This window comes from Thalassophryne amazonica, chromosome 1, assembly GCF_902500255.1.
Source record: "Thalassophryne amazonica chromosome 1, fThaAma1.1, whole genome shotgun sequence".
Classification (NCBI taxonomy): Eukaryota; Metazoa; Chordata; class Actinopteri; order Batrachoidiformes; family Batrachoididae; genus Thalassophryne; species Thalassophryne amazonica.
Window position 1 is genome coordinate 30,417,375 of NC_047103.1, and position 17,817 is coordinate 30,435,191.

At 41.9% G+C, this 17,817-nt stretch overlaps 1 long non-coding RNA gene across 1 annotated transcript in view; it reads left to right on the forward strand.

Moving 5' to 3' along the window:
- The window catches only part of LOC117507815, a 1,071,732-nt gene that overhangs the window by 194,048 nt on the left and 859,867 nt on the right, over positions 1-17,817 (forward strand). The window lies entirely within an intron of this gene.

The window sequence follows — 17,817 nt, forward strand, 5'->3', positions numbered from 1 at the left end:
CAAATGTGAGCATTTGCCCACTCAAGTCGGTTACGAACTGGAGTCAGGTCGAGACCCCAATGAGGACGACGAGCATGCAGATGAGCTTCCCTGAGACGGTTTCTGACAGTTTGTGCAGAAATTCTTTGGTTATGCAAACCGATTGTTTCAGCAGCTGTCCGAGTGGCTGGTCTCAGACGATCTTGGAGGTGAACATGCTGGACGTGGAGGTCCTGGGCTGGTGTGGTTACACGTGGTCTGCGGTTGTGAGGCTGGTTGGATGTACTGCCAAATTCTCTGAAATGCCTTTGGAGACGGCTTATGGTAGAGAAATGAACATTCAATACACGAGCAACAGCTCTGGTTGACATTCCTGCTGTCAGCATGCCAACTGCACGCTCCCTCAAATCTTGCGACATATGTGGCATTGTGCTGTGTGATAAAACTGCACCTATCAGAGTGGCCTTTTATTGTGGGCAGTCTAAGGCACACCTGTGCACTAATCATGGTGTCTAATCAGCATCTTGATATGGCACATCTGTGAGGTGGGATGGATTATCTCAGCAAAGGAGAAGTGCTCACTATCACAGATTTAGACTGGTTTGTGAACAATATTTGAGGGAAATGGTGATATTGTGTATGTGGAAAAAGTTTTAGATCTTTGAGTTCATCTCATACAAAATGGGAGCAAAACCAAAAGTGTTGCATTTATATTTTTGTTGAGTGTACATTATGATCAATTTCACAAAATTGATATGTTATGCTATGTCATATAGCCAAAATGCTTTAGTGTAAAAAAATAAACTTTATGATGTGCCTCAGGACTTGTACAGGACATATTCATTAATAAATAATAGGTTTTCAGGTAAAATATAATACATTTATATTGAGATCCAGCATGTAAGCTATATGTAGATGATCGTACAGACAACAACTTAACTTACATCCTACTACCATTACTACCAATACCATTATTATTATTATTATTATTATTATTATATTGATATTGCTTTAAAATTGATTTTCCATTTGGTTGGTGGGGAAGAATTTTGTCTTCAGGTGACCTAAGTTAGAAATGTCCAAAATGTCCAAAGCATGTTTGACCACATTATATGCTGTTTTAAAACAAATGAATGCAGCTTGCAATCAGTTGTAAGATAATATGGGCTAGAAGAAAGCCATTATCTACATATAATTGTTAATTATCTTGTTCCTGTGAGAGCCTTGTTTGCTAGCCGAGCACAGACTGCAGGTTGGCTGTCCATGGTAATTTAGCATGTATCTGTCTTGTGAACAGTGTTAAGGGCCCCATCACACATACTACGAATAAGTACAACTCAGGGCGAATCATGGCGGAACAGCTCGTATGAGTGAACCATGAAAACACTGACCCGAGGGCAGCCATGCATGATGCCGCTGCTACGGTTTCGTGCATGCGGGAACACAGTGTGAGGTTGCGCAGCTGCTGTGAAGAAAAAAATAAATTAAAAAAAATGTAAAAATACATGCTGCGACTCTTTTGTGCACAATGGAACACAATGTGCAGAAGAAGTCGGTTTCAGCATTTTATCCGGATATTCCACTGTTAAAGGAGATTTTTTTAATGAAAGACTTGCGGACGGATCCGCGCGTCGGGATGCAGCCGACGCGGTGCGGCGGCACAGGAAAAACACCTCCGTGTTGATAACCATTTGTAAAATCCAGGCGGCTTTTGATGGCTTTCAGTGGAGTGAGTATATGAGAAATTGTTTAACAGGCAGGACATGTTCCAACTTGTCCTTAAGGCTTTCAACAGAGGTGTTTTTCCTGTGGCGGAGTGTCGCGGCGGCTGCGTCCCGACGCGCGGACCCGTCCGCACGTCTTTCATTAAAAAAATCTCCTTTAACAGTAGAATATCCAGATAAAATGCTGAAACCGACTTCTTCTGAAACTTCTCTGTTCTCTCACGACGTCCTGGATCAATAGAACCTGAAATGTGGAGGTTTTCAGCTTGAACAGGCTGACGACGGCGGCTGAGAGCGCTGAGCGACGTCTCGCACCGTGGGAAGTCCTTAAAGCGACAGAATCACCTCAAAATCTCTCATCAGCCGTTAAAATTTTCACTGAAAACCAGCTTAATTTTTCGAACCGTGTCCACTTCGATGTGTCTCACAGGTTTAGAAAAAATTTTGATCAAACAAAGCGCCAGTCTCTCAGCAACTTCTCAGACAAAGGAATTCCGACGAGGGGCTGGACGACTCCTCCCACAAGGAGTGCTCACAGGCGAATGACGTCACCGACAGGCGTGGAAAAACTCACGCATGCGCACGAGGGTTCAAGCATGTCTGACGTAAAAACATATGAATGAAATCCATATAGTTTTTGAAAAAAATAAAAAGGACCGTTACTTTATTGACAGCCCTCGTATACTCATCGGAGAATACACCTAATCCAGTAAATATCCAGTCATTCCTCGACAATTTAAACCTACCATATCTAAAGAGCACACAAATACATTAGACACACCTGTAGCTATCATAGAACTACATGCAGCTTTGAACAAAATGGCTAATGGCAGGGCTCCGGGCCCAGATGGGTTTCCTCCTGAATTCCTGAAACATTTTTGGCAGATACTGGCCCCACTATTCTTTAGGACTGTTTCAGAAATTTGGACAAAACGTCAGATTCCCACTCATATGAATAGTGCAGCAATAAAACATATTGAAGCCAGAAAAAGACCCTACTCTGACCTCTGATTACCACCCGCTATCATTAATAAATACTGATGTAAAAATAATCACTAAGGCACTGGCATCCCGCTTAGAAAAAATATTGCCATCAATAATACATAATGACCAAACTGGGTTTATTAAGGGTTGACATTCTACCAATAACAACAGAAGACCTCAATCTCATTGACAAATAACAGTGTAGCAATACAAAGGCAATAGTGGTGTCACTGGATGCAGAAAAAGCCTTTGACAGAGTCAGCTGGAGTTTTCTTATTAGAGTCCTTCATAAATTTGGTTTTGGAGAATCATTCATTCATTGGATCATAACTCTATATAAATCACCACAGACCACAGTCACAACTAATGAGATTACTTCTCATAGTTTCACATTGCAAAGAGGAACCAGACAAGGCTTCCCACTCTCACCACTATTATTCGCAATATTTTTTGAACCACTTGCGGCTGCAATACGTCAGAATGCTAACATCAAGGGTATCAACTCTTCAATATCTAACTACAAAATCAATTTATATGCTGATGATATCATACTATATCTCCAAGAACCCTCAAAATCACTACAAGAACTATTTAAACTGATCACTACTTTCTCACGCGTATCAAATTACTCTATTAATTGGTCAGAATCAATGTTACTTCCTGTAACCGAAGATTCATGGCATCCTTCACCCCAAGATCCACACTATACCTTTCCCACTGGCAATATTAAGTACCTAGGCATAAACATCTCTTCTAAATTAGGAGAGCTGGCCCACTTGAACTTCGCCCCACTCACTGACAAAATCTGTAATGATTTGAAACAATGGAACAACTTCCCCATCTCCTTAAGACAAATAGCGACTATATAAAAACGAAAATATTACCACAAATTAATGACCTCTTTTCAATGATTCCATTCAAACCCACAGTTAAATGGTTTCAGTCTTTAGGTTCAGCCATGTCAAAGTTTTACTGGAAAAATAAAAAAGCTAAAATTAGTCTAACTACTCTTCATAAGTAGATAAATAAATAAATCTCAAGGCGGTCTGGAAGCACCAATTTTTCTACATTACTATCTGGCTAACCAGATAAAATACTTGATCAGATGGATTCATCCCAATTCATCTACAGGTCTTGGACAGACTTAGAACAGTTAGAATGTAACAAGATCAAACTATCAGATTTACCCTTTATTACTACTTCCATTAAATGCTATAAATGTTTTAAAAATCCATTGATTTCTCCCACTCTGACTGCCTGGTGGAAAACTTTAGAAATTACAAACTCACTAATGGAAATCTGTATAGATGCTCCTATTTGGCACAACCTAGACTTCAGATCAATAAAGCAACTCTTCATGTCAGCACATGGGAACAGAAAGGAATCACACACCTTCATCACCTCTTTCAAAATAACAGGTCTGTGTCATTTAATAACTTGATGCAGAGGTTTCAAATTATAGGAGGTAATTTTATTCATTACCAGCAAGTAAATTATGCAGTGATGTCAAAATTTCAGATCCATCAGTGCCCACCACAACCACACACATTAGTGACAGACATCAAGAACCTCCTCCCAATAAAGAAAACCTTGTCTAAGGTATATAAGTTAATATCATGCATGGACACTGCTTTACATTTATCCAGTTTAAAATGGGGGATGGACTTCCTCCTCACCTCTGACCCTGACCACTGGACACAGATTTGAAAAACACATTTTCAATGACAAAAAATACCAACGTAAAACTCATCCAATACAAAATTCTTGATAGAACACACATTACACAATGTAAGATGTATAAAATGGGCTTCTCAGACTCTGATGTTTGCTCACATTGTAAGCTAAACACCACTGATACCTATTTTCATGCCTTTTGGTGGTGCTCACCTGTCCAGTGTTTTTGGTCAAAAGTCACTAAAAAATTGTCACCCATCTCGGGATATAGAATTCCCTTATCTCCTAATTTATGTTTACCTGGAGACACTATAGTTATTGCTGCCAACTAAACAATCTAAAACTATACTTGTACCACTGACTAGTAAAGTAAGTCCCTTCGGCTGCTCCCTTGTTTTGCACTCGGGGTCGCCACAGCAAATTCAAGGTGGATCTGCATGTTGAATTGGCACAGGTAGTATGCCGGATGCCCTTCCTGACGCAACTCTACATTACATGGAGAAATGTTTCAGGGGTGGGATTTGAACCGGGAACCTTCTGCACTGAAACCAAGCGCATTAACCACTTGGCCACCACCCCCTACTTGTAGCACTATTGCCAAAAAAAAAAACAAAAAAAAAAACATTGCTGAACTGGAAAAAAAATAAACAATCAATCAATATTAACGACTGGTCAAACCTCCTTTTTGAATAAATAACAATGGAAAAAATATCCATTTCATTAAGAAACCAATTACCACAATTTAATGAAACATGGTCCTTATTTATCAACTCATTAAATTATTATTGGAATTTGGAGGTCTGATTTTTTATTCATTTATTTAAATATTTATTTGCCTGTTAGGCAATACTATCCCACGATGCACCTGTTAAAGCACTGTATTAATATTATTGTTCCTTTTATTGGTGACCTACTGACTCTTCTTTCTAGTGCTGCAGATCCGTGTTTCAGCTCTTTGGGGTACACTTGCTGTCAGAGATTGATACGGTTTTTTTGTTGGTTTTTAAATGATTGAATTGGTGGAGGAGAGAGCTTGTGTCTTCTAGAGTCTTCTTGTGTCTTCTTCTTCACAGACTAAAGTTAATTATGGAGTTCCACAAGGTTCTGTGCTAGGACCAATTTTATTCACTTTATATATGCTTCCCTTAGGCAGTATTATTAGACGGTATTGCTTAAATATTCATTGTTACGCAGATGATACCCAGCTTTATCTATCCATGAAGCCAGAGGACACACACCAATTAGCTAAACTGCAGGATTGTCTTACAGACATAAAGACATGGATGACCTCTAATTTCCTGCTTTTAAACTCAGATAAAACTGAAGTTATTGTACTTGGCCCCACAAATCTTAGAAACATGGTGTCTAACCAGATCCTTACTCTGGATGGCATTACCCTGACCTCTAGTAATACTGTGAGAAATCTTGGAGTCATTTTTGATCAGGATATGTCATTCAAAGCGCATATTAAACAAATATGTAGGACTGCTTTTTTGCATTTACGCAATATCTCTAAAATCAGAAAGGTCTTGTCTCAGAGTGATGCTGAAAAACTAATTCATGCATTTATTTCCTCTAGGTTGGACTATTGTAATTCATTATTATCAGGTTGTCCTAAAAGTTCCCTAAAAAGCCTTCAGTTAATTCAAAATGCTGCAGCTAGAGTACTGACGGGGACTAGAAGGAGAGAGCATATCTCACCCATATTGGCCTCTCTTCATTGGCTTCCTGTTAATTCTAGAATAGAATTTAAAATTCTTCTTCTTACTTATAAGGTTTTGAATAATCAGGTCCCATCTTATCTTAGGGACCTCGTAGTACCATATCACCCCAATAGAGCGCTTCGCTCTCAGACTGCAGGCTTACTTGTAGTTCCTAGGGTTTGTAAGAGTAGAATGGGAGGCAGAGCCTTCAGCTTTCAGGCTCCTCTCCTGTGGAACCAGCTCCCAATTCAGATCAGGGAGACAGACACCCTCTCTACTTTTAAGATTAGGCTTAAAACTTTCCTTTTTGCTAAAGCTTATAGTTAGGGCTGGATCAGGTGACCCTGAACCATCCCTTAGTTATGCTGCTATAGACGTAGACTGCTGGGGGGTTCCCATGATGCATTGTTTCTTTCTCTTTTTGCTCTGTATGCACCACTCTGCATTTAATCATTAGTGATCGATCTCTGCTCCCCTCCACAGCATGTCTTTTTCCTGGTTCTCTCCCTCAGCCCCAACTAGTCCCAGCAGAAGACTGCCCCTCCCTGAGCCTGGTTCTGCTGGAGGTTTCTTCCTGTTAAAAGGGATTTTTTTCCTTCCCACTGTAGCCAAGTGCTTGCTCACAGGGGGTCGTTTTGACCGTTGGGGTTTTACATAATTATTGTATGGCCTTGCCTTACAATATAAAGCGCCTTGGGGCAACTGTTTGTTGTGATTTGGCGCTATATAAAACAATTGATTGATTGATTGAGTGGGTGGCCCCTCGGGTAGGATGGGGCTGTGTGGCCAGTGCGTGTGGGGATGGTTTGGCTACCTGGTGGCTATGCAGGCTTCTGGGGGGGTTGTGTTGGGTGCTGTCCCGTGCTCCCTTCTGGCTCCTCCCTTGCAGGTGTGGATGCACCTCTGTGCCTGGGGGAGAAGCTGGGCAGCTGGCCTGCCTGCCTGGGGGGGCCCCGGTGCCACTCTGTGGGGCTTCTGGTCCTATTGGGGGGTGGGGGTGGTGGTGACGATGGGGAGTAATTGGGTGGCCATCATTCCTTTTCATGTTGGGTCTGTCCGCTCTGTCATTCGTGGGCTGGGGTTTGGTGCCTGGGCGTGGGTGGTACCTCTCCCTGGGGCTTGGCTGATATGTGGTCCTCCGTGCCCCTGCTTCTCCCTCCAGGTTTGTGTTTGTGGGGCCCACCTGCCTCCCTCTGGCTCTTCGGCTGCCCCTGCCACTCTTTGGTCTCATCTCATGCCTTCCCTGGTTTGGGGACCACTGGGCAGGGTGGTTCATCCATCTCTGGCTGCCTGGCCCCCTGTCCCCACCGTTGGTTTGTTCTTCCACTGGGCTTCCGGTCCTCCTCTGGGACTTCCCACCTCCCCCCATCTCGTGGTTTCCCTGGTGCCTCAGTCTGGAGGTGGGCCGCGCGGCCCAGTGGGGCCAGTGTGTGTGGCCCACTCCCTGCACCGTGCCTCTCCCTTCCGCCAGCTGGCACTGGGGGGTGGACAGCTGCTGGGGGGTTGGGGGCCATGGGGTGGGGTGCTGCTCCCCTCTTGCTTGGGAGGTCTGGGGGAGTCTTGGGTGTTGGGGGAGCTTCGTGTGCTTCTGGCCTGGGGGATTGGGTCTGACCTCTTGTCTGGGGGCCCTTATATGACTCACCAGTCCCTGCCCGCACTTTGGGTTTGATTGCAATCGCTCCTTTGCACCCCGTCCCCACTGCCACTCACTCCTCCCTTTGGGGCCGTGGTCCAGGTACTGTGGTTCTGGGGCTCCCCCTTTTGTGGGCCCATGCCGGCACCCTGTGTGCTTCAAGACTCTGGTATCCTAGATTAGGGTATGGATGCTCACTAATTAGACAACATACTGTTGCTGTCACTACTTGTTCATGTGTGGTGGTTTGTCCTGGTAAGTTGTATGGTTGGGGCCCCGTCTCCTGTGGGTGGATCACTGACTTCCTGTCCAACAGGAGGCAGCATGTGAAGCTGGGAGGGCACGTCTCCAACACACAGTCCACCAGTACCCAAACCCACAAGGCTGTGTTCTTTCCCTTCTACTCTTCTCCCTGTACACCAACAGCTGCACCTCCAGCCACCAGTCTGTAAATCTCCTGAAGATCATGGACAATACAACCCTCATTGGACTGTGATAGGGATGAGTCTGCCTCCAGATGGGGATCGATCACCTGATGACCTGGTGCAAACAGAACAATCTGGAGCTCAATGTCCTCAAGACAGTGGATATGGTTGTTGACTTGTTGGCAAGTTCAACTTGGCAGAAACAATAATGACAAACTTCTACACTGTCATCGAGGCCATCTTTTCCTCCTCCATCACTGTCTGGTATGCTGCTGCCACTGTGAAGGACAGGTGCTGACTGCAGTGTAACAGCCACGCAGCAGAGAAGGTGATCGAGTTAAATCTGCCATCGCTACAGAACCTGTACACCTCCAGGGCCTTGAGGCGAGTGAGGAAGATAGTGGCCGATCCCTCTCACCCAGGACACAAACTTTTTGTTACTCTCCCCTCTGGCAGACAGTTGAGGTCCCTCAGGACTAAAACCTCAAGACACAAAAATGACTTCTTTCCATCCGCAGTGAGACTTATAAATAATGCCAGAGACCCTCATTTACCCTGTCCCCCTCCCCTCCCCACTCCCACAAAGTACAACTTGATTGTCCCTGCATTGAAAGGTACTGTACATCTGCACACCAGTTATATGCTTTTGCATGGCCCCATTCCAACATACTATATTTATTTGACAGTGAACATAGTTTTGCTTATTTGACTTCTTACTACTTACAAGATGTAAGTAGTAAGGAGTGTGCCAGAGGACACACACCAATTAGCTAAACTGCAGGATTGTCTTACAGACATAAGGACATGGATGACCTCTAATTTTCTGCTTTTAAACTCAGATAAAACTGAAGTTATTGTACTTGGCCCCACAAATCTTAGAAACATGGTGTCTAACCAGATCCTTACTCTGGATGGCATTACCCTGACCTCTAGTAATACTGTGAGAAATCTTGGAGTCATTTTTGATCAGGATATGTCATTCAAAGCGCATATTAAACAAATATGTAGGACTGCTTTTTTGCATTTACGCAATATCTCTAAAATTAGAAAGGTCTTGTCTCAGAGTGATGCTGAAAAACTAATTCATGCATTTATTTCCTCTAGGCTGGACTATTGTAATTCATTATTATCAGGTTGTCCTAAAAGTTCCCTGAAAAGCCTTCAGTTAATTCAAAATGCTGCAGCTAGAGTACTGACGGGGACTAGAAGGAGAGAGCATATCTCACCCATATTGGCCTCTCTTCATTGGCTTCCTGTTAATTCTAGAATAGAATTTAAAATTCTTCTTCTTACTTATAAGGTTTTGAATAATCAGGTCCCATCTTATCTTAGGGACCTCATAGTACCATATCACCCCAATAGAGCGCTTCGCTCTCAGACTGCAGGCTTACTTGTAGTTCCTAGGGTTTGTAAGAGTAGAATGGGAGGCAGAGCCTTCAGCTTTCAGGCTCCTCTCCTGTGGAACCAGCTCCCAATTCAGATCAGGGAGACAGACACCCTCTCTACTTTTAAGATTAGGCTTAAAACTTTCCTTTTTGCTAAAGCTTATAGTTAGGGCTGGATTAGGTGACCCTGAACCATCCCTTAGTTATGCTACTATAGACTTAGACTGCTGGGGGGTTCCCATGATGCACTGAGTGTTTCTTTCTCTTTTTGCTCTGTATGCACCACTCTGCATTTAATCATTAGTGATTGATCTCTGCTCCCCTCCACAGCATGTCTTTTTCCTGGTTCTCTCACTCAGCCCCAACCAGTCCCAGCAGAAGACTGCCCCTCCCTGAGCCTGGTTCTGCTGGAGGTTTCTTCCTGTTAAAAGGGAGTTTTTCCTTCCCACTGTCACCAAGTGCTTGCTCACAGGGGGTCGTTTTGACAGTTGGGGTTTTTACGTAATTATTGTATGGCCTTGCCTTACAATATAAAGCGCCTTGGGGCAACTGTTTGTTGTGATTTGGCGCTATATAAATAAAATTGATTGATTGATTGAAGATGTGTGTAGTAAGGAACAACTGTTGTTTACTGTTATTTATGCACCAATGACAACAGGTCAAATTTCTTGTATGTGAGGACTTACTTGACAGTAAATTTGTTTCTGATTAACTGTAGGCAGTTAAAGGACACTGCATAATTGCTTAAAAATACCATTATCAACATCTTATTTCTTGATACTTAAATATGTAGACCCTTTTCACCATTTAAACCTTGAATAGGATTTTCCAATAAAAACTAGATTTTAGTTCCTTGGGATTCCAATAACAGTGTCACAGTCTTATATCACAAATATTAACAAAATTCACCTTTTGTGGAAACAGTGTAGGGTTTTGACCCATGTGGGTTATAACTGCCAAAATAATGTTGTGATTGATTGACTGATTGTTTTGAATGAGATTTAATGTAAAATTAGGGAATAACCCTGTTGTGTCTGATGATTTGTGGATGTTAACCCTCTGGAGTCCGAGGGCATTCTTTGGACAGTTCATATCGCCTGGCATAAATGTTTTATTATTGCTGTTAACAGCTCTACCTGCATCCCATAATCAAGTATCTCTTTTTTTTTTTTTTTTTTTTTTTTTTTTTTTTTTGTCAGGACAACCTGTGCTTTCACAATATATAAGCTTTTGTTGTGTTTTCTAAGTGTAATAAATGTTTACAAACAAAAATAAGAAAGAAAAAGGTAAAGCGGAAAATTTCCACACACATTTATTCAAAACAAACAGCAAACTATAATAAAGAACTGTTTTGACACTTTATAAAGGTAATTTGAGGTCTTGTGTGAAGACTGTACAACAAAAAAGGTTCATACAATAAACACAAATGCACATTTTGAACAATATATACAATGGTCTATGCGTTTTTTTTTGTCTTCATGGTAAAGCAAAAGAGTTATCCAGTAACATTCACATGCAAACTAGTGGAGCAATCCTGATAGTTACACACTCTTTGTTTGAGCATATGAGATTGTCATCAGAGGCTCTCCATCTGCTTTCAGTGATCACTCTGCGTAATGGCGCAGGGTGCATTTGGAGCCCAATAGTATGTACTCATTGGAGCACCCAGGGGGCTATTAAAACAGGCCAACTAGGAACATATCACTCCTGAAAACAGTCTTTGGCTATCTGACGTAAGGTGAATCTGCCCTATGATTGGATTTTGGAAAACCATGTGACGGTGAACCAAATCCGATTGGACACTCACATTGCACACGTCATCACACAGCTTATATGAGGAGTACAAATATGGCCGATGGCTGGCTCGGAAGTCCGCGGAGTTAAATTTTCAGCAAAAAAAAAAGTAAGTTTTTATCTAATATCACTAAAAAGTTATTTACAGCAGTGTTCAGAATAATAGTAGTGCTATGTGACTAAAAAGATTAATCCAGGTTTTGAGTATATGCAGTGGTGGGCACACTTCCGATAATCCAATAACAGATAATTATTGAAGATAATGTTTTCATTATCGGATTATCATTTTAGATAACTTTAAAAACCATTATCGTACCAATTATCTTCCGATTAATTTTTGTCCGATAACTTTTAGACCGATAAAGTAAATAAAGCTGAACAGCGACAAGCATTTTTAAAATTTTAAATCAGTTCAGCACCTGCCTGTTAAAAGTTTTGTAACAGATGGACAGTTACACCCTCTGCTAACAGAAGAGAGCTGTTTCTATGAAAAGCATCTCTATCCTCTGTAGACAAAGGCGAAATGGCCAAAAAAAAAAAAAAAAAATTCCTTTAACACCATACCGATATGCTGCAGTGACGGCTGGTGAAAAACAGTCTTGGTGGCGCTGCTGTGCCAATAGATTCCCTTGCCTTGTCCAGTACAGGCATTAAGTGAACAGTCGGACAATTACTACAATTCCACAATAATCATTTCATGTCCTTCTCAAAATCAGCAGTTTTACAGATAAACTTAACCAGTTACAGCTATATTAGGCCCCATTTCTACTTTGGAAAGGAACAGTATCAAATACAACACTCAAGTTCTTGAGCAAAGAACATTTCACCATTTGATACCAATTACACACACAGTACACCAAACTGTACTGCACTGCCATTATCTTCAGACAAACAGATCCTGGGGTTCACAATGACACCGACCTTAACAAAACAGAAAATATCAGCAAATTTACACTCTTTCAAAATATGGAAAAAATATTAACTTTACAAAAGAACATTATGTACATACTACAGTGTTCACACCACCTTCAGAGAGAGAGAGAGAGAGAGAGAGAGTGTGTTTGTGTGAGAGAGAGAGAGAGAGCATGTGTGAGAGTGAGAGAGAGAGAGAAAGTGTTCGTGTGTGAGAGAGAGAGAGTGTGTGTGTGTGACAGAGAGAGAGTGTGAGAGAGAGAGAGAGTGAGAGAAAATTAAGGTAATATTTTGCATGAACATTACTGAGTGGAATGGAGGCAAACTAAAGAAGCTTGAAAAACTTAAATTAAATAACTTGATTAACTAATAACACCAAAATCTTTAAATTAAATTGGTTAAAATTGATTAACAGTGTAGAGGACAAAGCAAATTAAGTATACAAAACCACTTAATTAAATGCGTTGCTAAACTTGGGTTTGTCTTACTATAAGTGTCTTGTGTGAACTCAGTGGCTGAGTTAGAATTTCTTTAAAAAACATGCAAATTGCTATTTTAGGGTTTTGTTTTGTTTTGTTTTTAAACTGAGCAAATAATTTGTTTTAGAGTGTGGAATACTCCAAATAATATTTCACTTCTGTAAACTGATCCTCATAACGTGTAAAGTGAAATCAAAATACCAGCATGGCTGCAGCTTTGAACACGGTTACAAACAGCCCCGGCCTCCCCTATTACCATTATAACTGGTCTGCTGTCCCAATAAAGATCACAGCTTTGACCCCCTAAAACAAACAAACAAAAAACATCACTCATTCGTTTTATCTTAAATTTTCATCCTCGTTTCCACACCAGGAGCAACATTCGGGAATAAATCCGAGCAGCTCGTCAGCTCACCTGAGCTGAAGTGGATCCAGAGGAGTCAGTCCGCAGCTGGCAGAGGTGAATTCGCTCCTTGCAGTAAAGAGCGCAGATCAGCAGCCTCCGTGACGTGTGCGCGCTGACAGTGTGAATGAAGCCTGACACGGTTTATAACGAGTCAGACAAACGTCTCTCCTCTAACCGGGATGTGCAATTGTCGTTAAACCACGAGAAAGATCTGATGTGCGGACCTCCATGCGCCTCCAAAAGGATCCCCGCGAAACTTTGGTGTCATTGATTTATTTAGTTTGGTCCCGTTTTAAACCTCAGAAGAGTTCTTCAACTTACTCCAGCAAAACACACGGAGATAAAATAAATATAACCCAAACGTCGTCGTCACCATCATCTCTTCCTGCCTGACTGACTGACAGCAGCAGCTGCAGCGTCACGTACGAGGTTTATTAGAAAACTAACTGGCAATTTTATAAATAAAAAAAAAAAAAAAATCTATATGGATCTGAATCACGTGCGATTACGCCAGACATGCTTGAACCCTCGTGCGCATGCGTGAGTTTTTTCACGTGTGTCGGTGACGTCATCCGCCTGTGGGCTGGCTTTGAGTGAGAACTGGTCCAGCCCTGTCGGCTGAAATCCTTTGTCTGAGACACTGCTGGAGACGGTGCGCGTTGCTTTATCAAAAATTTTTCATGACCTGTGAGGGATATCCGAGTGGACACTATTCGAGAAATTCTGCTGGTTCTCGGTGAAAAGTTTAACGGCTGATGAGAGATTGTGGAGTTTCTTTCGCTTTAAGGACAGCTCACAAAGCGGATCGGCGTGGCGCGGTTGCAGGTGGCGTCCGTCTGGCTGTTTCGACCTGAAAACATCCTAATTTAAGGCTCTGTTCACCCAGGTCGTCGTCAGAGAACAGAGAAGTTTCAGAAGAAGTCGGCATGAGGAGTTTATGGGGACATTCCACTGTTGAAGGAGATTTTGTAATGAAAGAACGTGCGGGCATATTCACCGAGTCGGTTCCGTCTGCGCCGCGACAGGAAAAACACCTCCGTGTTGAAAACCATTTGTAAAATTCAGGCGGCTTTTGATGGCTTTCAACAAGTGAGTATCTGAGAAATTGTTTAACAGCTGGGCATGTTCCAACTTGTCCGTTAAGGTTTCCAACGGAGGTGTTTTTCCTGTCTCGCCCCCCGCGGTCAGGTCCGGCCCGACATGCGAATCTGCCCACACGTTCTTTCATTACAAAATCTCCTTTAACAGTGGAATGTCCGAATAAACTCCTCATGCCGACCTCTTCTGAAAGTTCTCTGTTCTCTGACGACGACCTGGGTGAACAGAGCCTGAAATGTGGAAGTTTTCAGCTTAAAACAGCGAGACAACGCTGCCTCGGAGCGCAGATCGCCGTCAGGCGCCGTGGGCCGTCCTTACGGCGACAGTAAAACTCCAAAAGCTCTCATCAGCCGTTAAAATTTTTACCGAAAACCAGCTGAATTTATTGAATGGTGTCCACTCAGTTGTGCCTTACAGTTTTTGAAAAAATTTTGATCAAACAAAGCAGCAGTCTCTGAGCCATTCCTAAACAATGAAAAAATTGACGAGAGGGTGGGCCACTCCTCACTCAAAGACTGCCCACAGGCGAATGACGTAACCGACAGGCGTGAAATAACTCTCGCATGCCCACGAGGGTTCAAGCATGTCTGATGTAATCACACGTGATTCAAATCCATATGGTTTTTGAAAAAATAATATCGGATACTTTTCTAATAGACCTCGTATATCACTGACTGTAGCAATCTAACGTTCCCGCATTTTTGTAGCAAGGGCTAAAATTCCATTGCCCCAAAGCCATTAATTTTGGCAATGTTGATTTGCCAAATATTTATTAATTTTCCCTAGCAACTACATACAATTAGTTATTGCGCTGCACTTCACAGGCGCTTTGAATGACCGCCCAAGATGAGGAATGATACGTTCTCTGCTTCTGTCGGTGGAAATGCACTGTTGAATGAGAGTCAGTTGGAGGAAGTGTTGTTTTAATCATTTATATTACATGTAGGCACACACTATTAAGTAAAACTGACATTGATAATACTTTATATATATATATATATATATATATATATACAAAATGACTTTTCCCCTCCACATCTAGGAGAGCAGCACCCAAGCACCCCCTATGGGCTAACCGCCACCAGTGTTGCCACAGTTACTTTGAAAAAGTAATCCAATTACTGATTACTGATTACTCCTTGAAAAAGTAACTTAGTTACTTTACTGATTACTCAATTGTAAAAGTAACTAAAAAGTAACTAATAATTCACTTTATAGTCACCCTTTCTTGACTTCAATGAAAATAAATACTTGTTTTATAAAAAGTAAAATAAAGACCTCTTTCTTGACCTCATATTTAACTGTTGACAGCACTGTAACAGTAAAACTTGCAATTTCGAACCTACATTTTTTATAAATGTAACTATTAAATTCTAACATTTTTCTAACATTTAAATTCTCTCTAAACATTTTACTTGTCAAAATTATTATTATTTTAAGCAATATTAGTAGTTGTAGTAAAAAACGGCTTCAAAACTGGACCTTTAATCTAGGGGTGTTGTGAGGGGGGCACATCCCTCCCCCACGCCCCCATTCCATCTGGATTCGCCCCTGCTTTGGCGTTTGAGCACAAAGAATGGATTACATTTATTTATGCAGAAAACATGACCAGATTTACAGGTAAGAAAGTTTTATTGCGTTTTCACATCATGTGGTCCTCAGAAAGAGAGTTTAGGTGCATTTGAGTGGAAAATAGTGTTAGTTGTTCACGCGTCGCAGAGGATCAGCTGTTTTTAATGACCAGATACAGAGCGGCTCAGCTCAGAATTCTAAATAAAGGAGGAAAAAAAGTATAAAAATGTCTTTGTAAAGTTCAGTGCAGGTGTGCTGATCACCGCGCTTTAAGAGGTGAGGACGAGTCGAGCAGCTGCAAAAAAACGCGGATGAAAAGCTCACAGTTCGCTTAAAGTGGGACGGTCAGTCGAACCCCGACCTCCTGCCCACGGACCAAGTTTAATGCTGCTATCGACCCACAATGAAAAATAATAGTAACGCACAGTGACATGGAGAAGTAACTTTAATCTGATTACTGATTTGGAAAGATTAACGCGTTAGATTACTCGTTACTAAAAAAAGTGGTCAGATTAGAGTAACGCGTTACCAGCATCACTGACCGCCACTGATATTCTGGCAATATCACCTATGTCATCCAGAGGCATACATTTTTAACCTATGGTTCAAATTTTAACCAAACTAATTTTGGACAAGTTATTTAAAATTACTGTTATGTCTGAAGTTTTATAAAGTGAAAATATCAGATATACGTGGGCTGTCAATAAAGTAACGGTCCTTTTTATTTTTTTCAAAAACTATATGGATTTCATTCATATGTTTTTACGTCAGACATGCTTGAACCCTCGTGCGCATGCGTGAGTTTTTCCACGCCTGTCGGTGACGTCATTCGCCTGTGAGCACGCCTTGTGGGAGGAGTCGTCCAGCCCCTCGTCGGAATTCCTTTGTCTGAGAAGTTGCTGAGAGACTGGCGCTTTGTTTGACCAAAATTTTTTCTAAACCTGTGAGACACATCGAAGTGGACACGGTTCGAAAAATTAAGCTGGTTTTCAGTGAAAATTTTAACGGCTGATGAGAGATTTTGAGGTGATTCTGTCGCTTTAAGGACTTCCCACGGTGCGAGACGTCGCGCTGCGCTCTCAGCCGCTGTCGTCAGCCTGTTCAAGCTGAAAACCTCCACATTTCAGGTTCTATTGATCTAGGACGTCGTGAGAGAACAGAGAAGTTTCAGAAGAAGTCGGTTTCAGCATTTTATCCGGATATTCCACTGTTAAAGGAGATTTTTTTAATGAAAGACGTGCGGACGGGTCCGCGCGCCGGGACGCAGCCGCCGCGACACTCCGCCACAGGAAAAACACCTCCGTTGAAAGCCTTAAGGACAAGTTGGAACATGTCCTGCCTGTTAAACAATTTCTCATATACTCACTCCACTGAAAGCCATCAAAAGCCGCCTGGATTTTACAAATGGTTATCAACACGGAGGTGTTTTTCCTGTGCCGCCGCACCGGACGGGTCCGCGCGTCTTTCATTAAAAAAATCTCCTTTAACTTAACAAGACAACGGAGAAGGCCCGAAAAAATGCCACCAAAAAGAAAATCATACTCTGCAGATTGTAAGTTACGACTGGTGAAATATGCATCTGAAAACGGTAGCCGTCACAATATTATCATCTGAACTTTTCATGTTAAGTTAACATACCTGTATGTCCATGGGACTTATAGTCCAGTGCAACTTATTTATGGTTTATTTTTCTTTATAATGATAAAGTGGCTGGTGCGACTTATACTCCGGTGCGACTTATTTATGGTTTATTTTTCTTTATAATGGATAAAGTGGCTGGTGCGACTTATACTCCGGTGCGACTTATAGTCCGAAAAATACGGTATATTTTAACTTTGTCCAAATGACAGAATTGACATTAATGGAGTTATTATATCGGTATTAATGTTATTTATAAATCAAAATCATAAGTCAGCATGACTTTATTTTTCAAGACCTCCGCCTGACCGGAGCATTGTGATTGATAGAGAGTTGGCTTCATGGTTGCTCTCAGAGTGCCTCTGTGCTGGGAGCTCTGTAGTAAACAAGCGCTTCTAGCAGGGGCAGAAT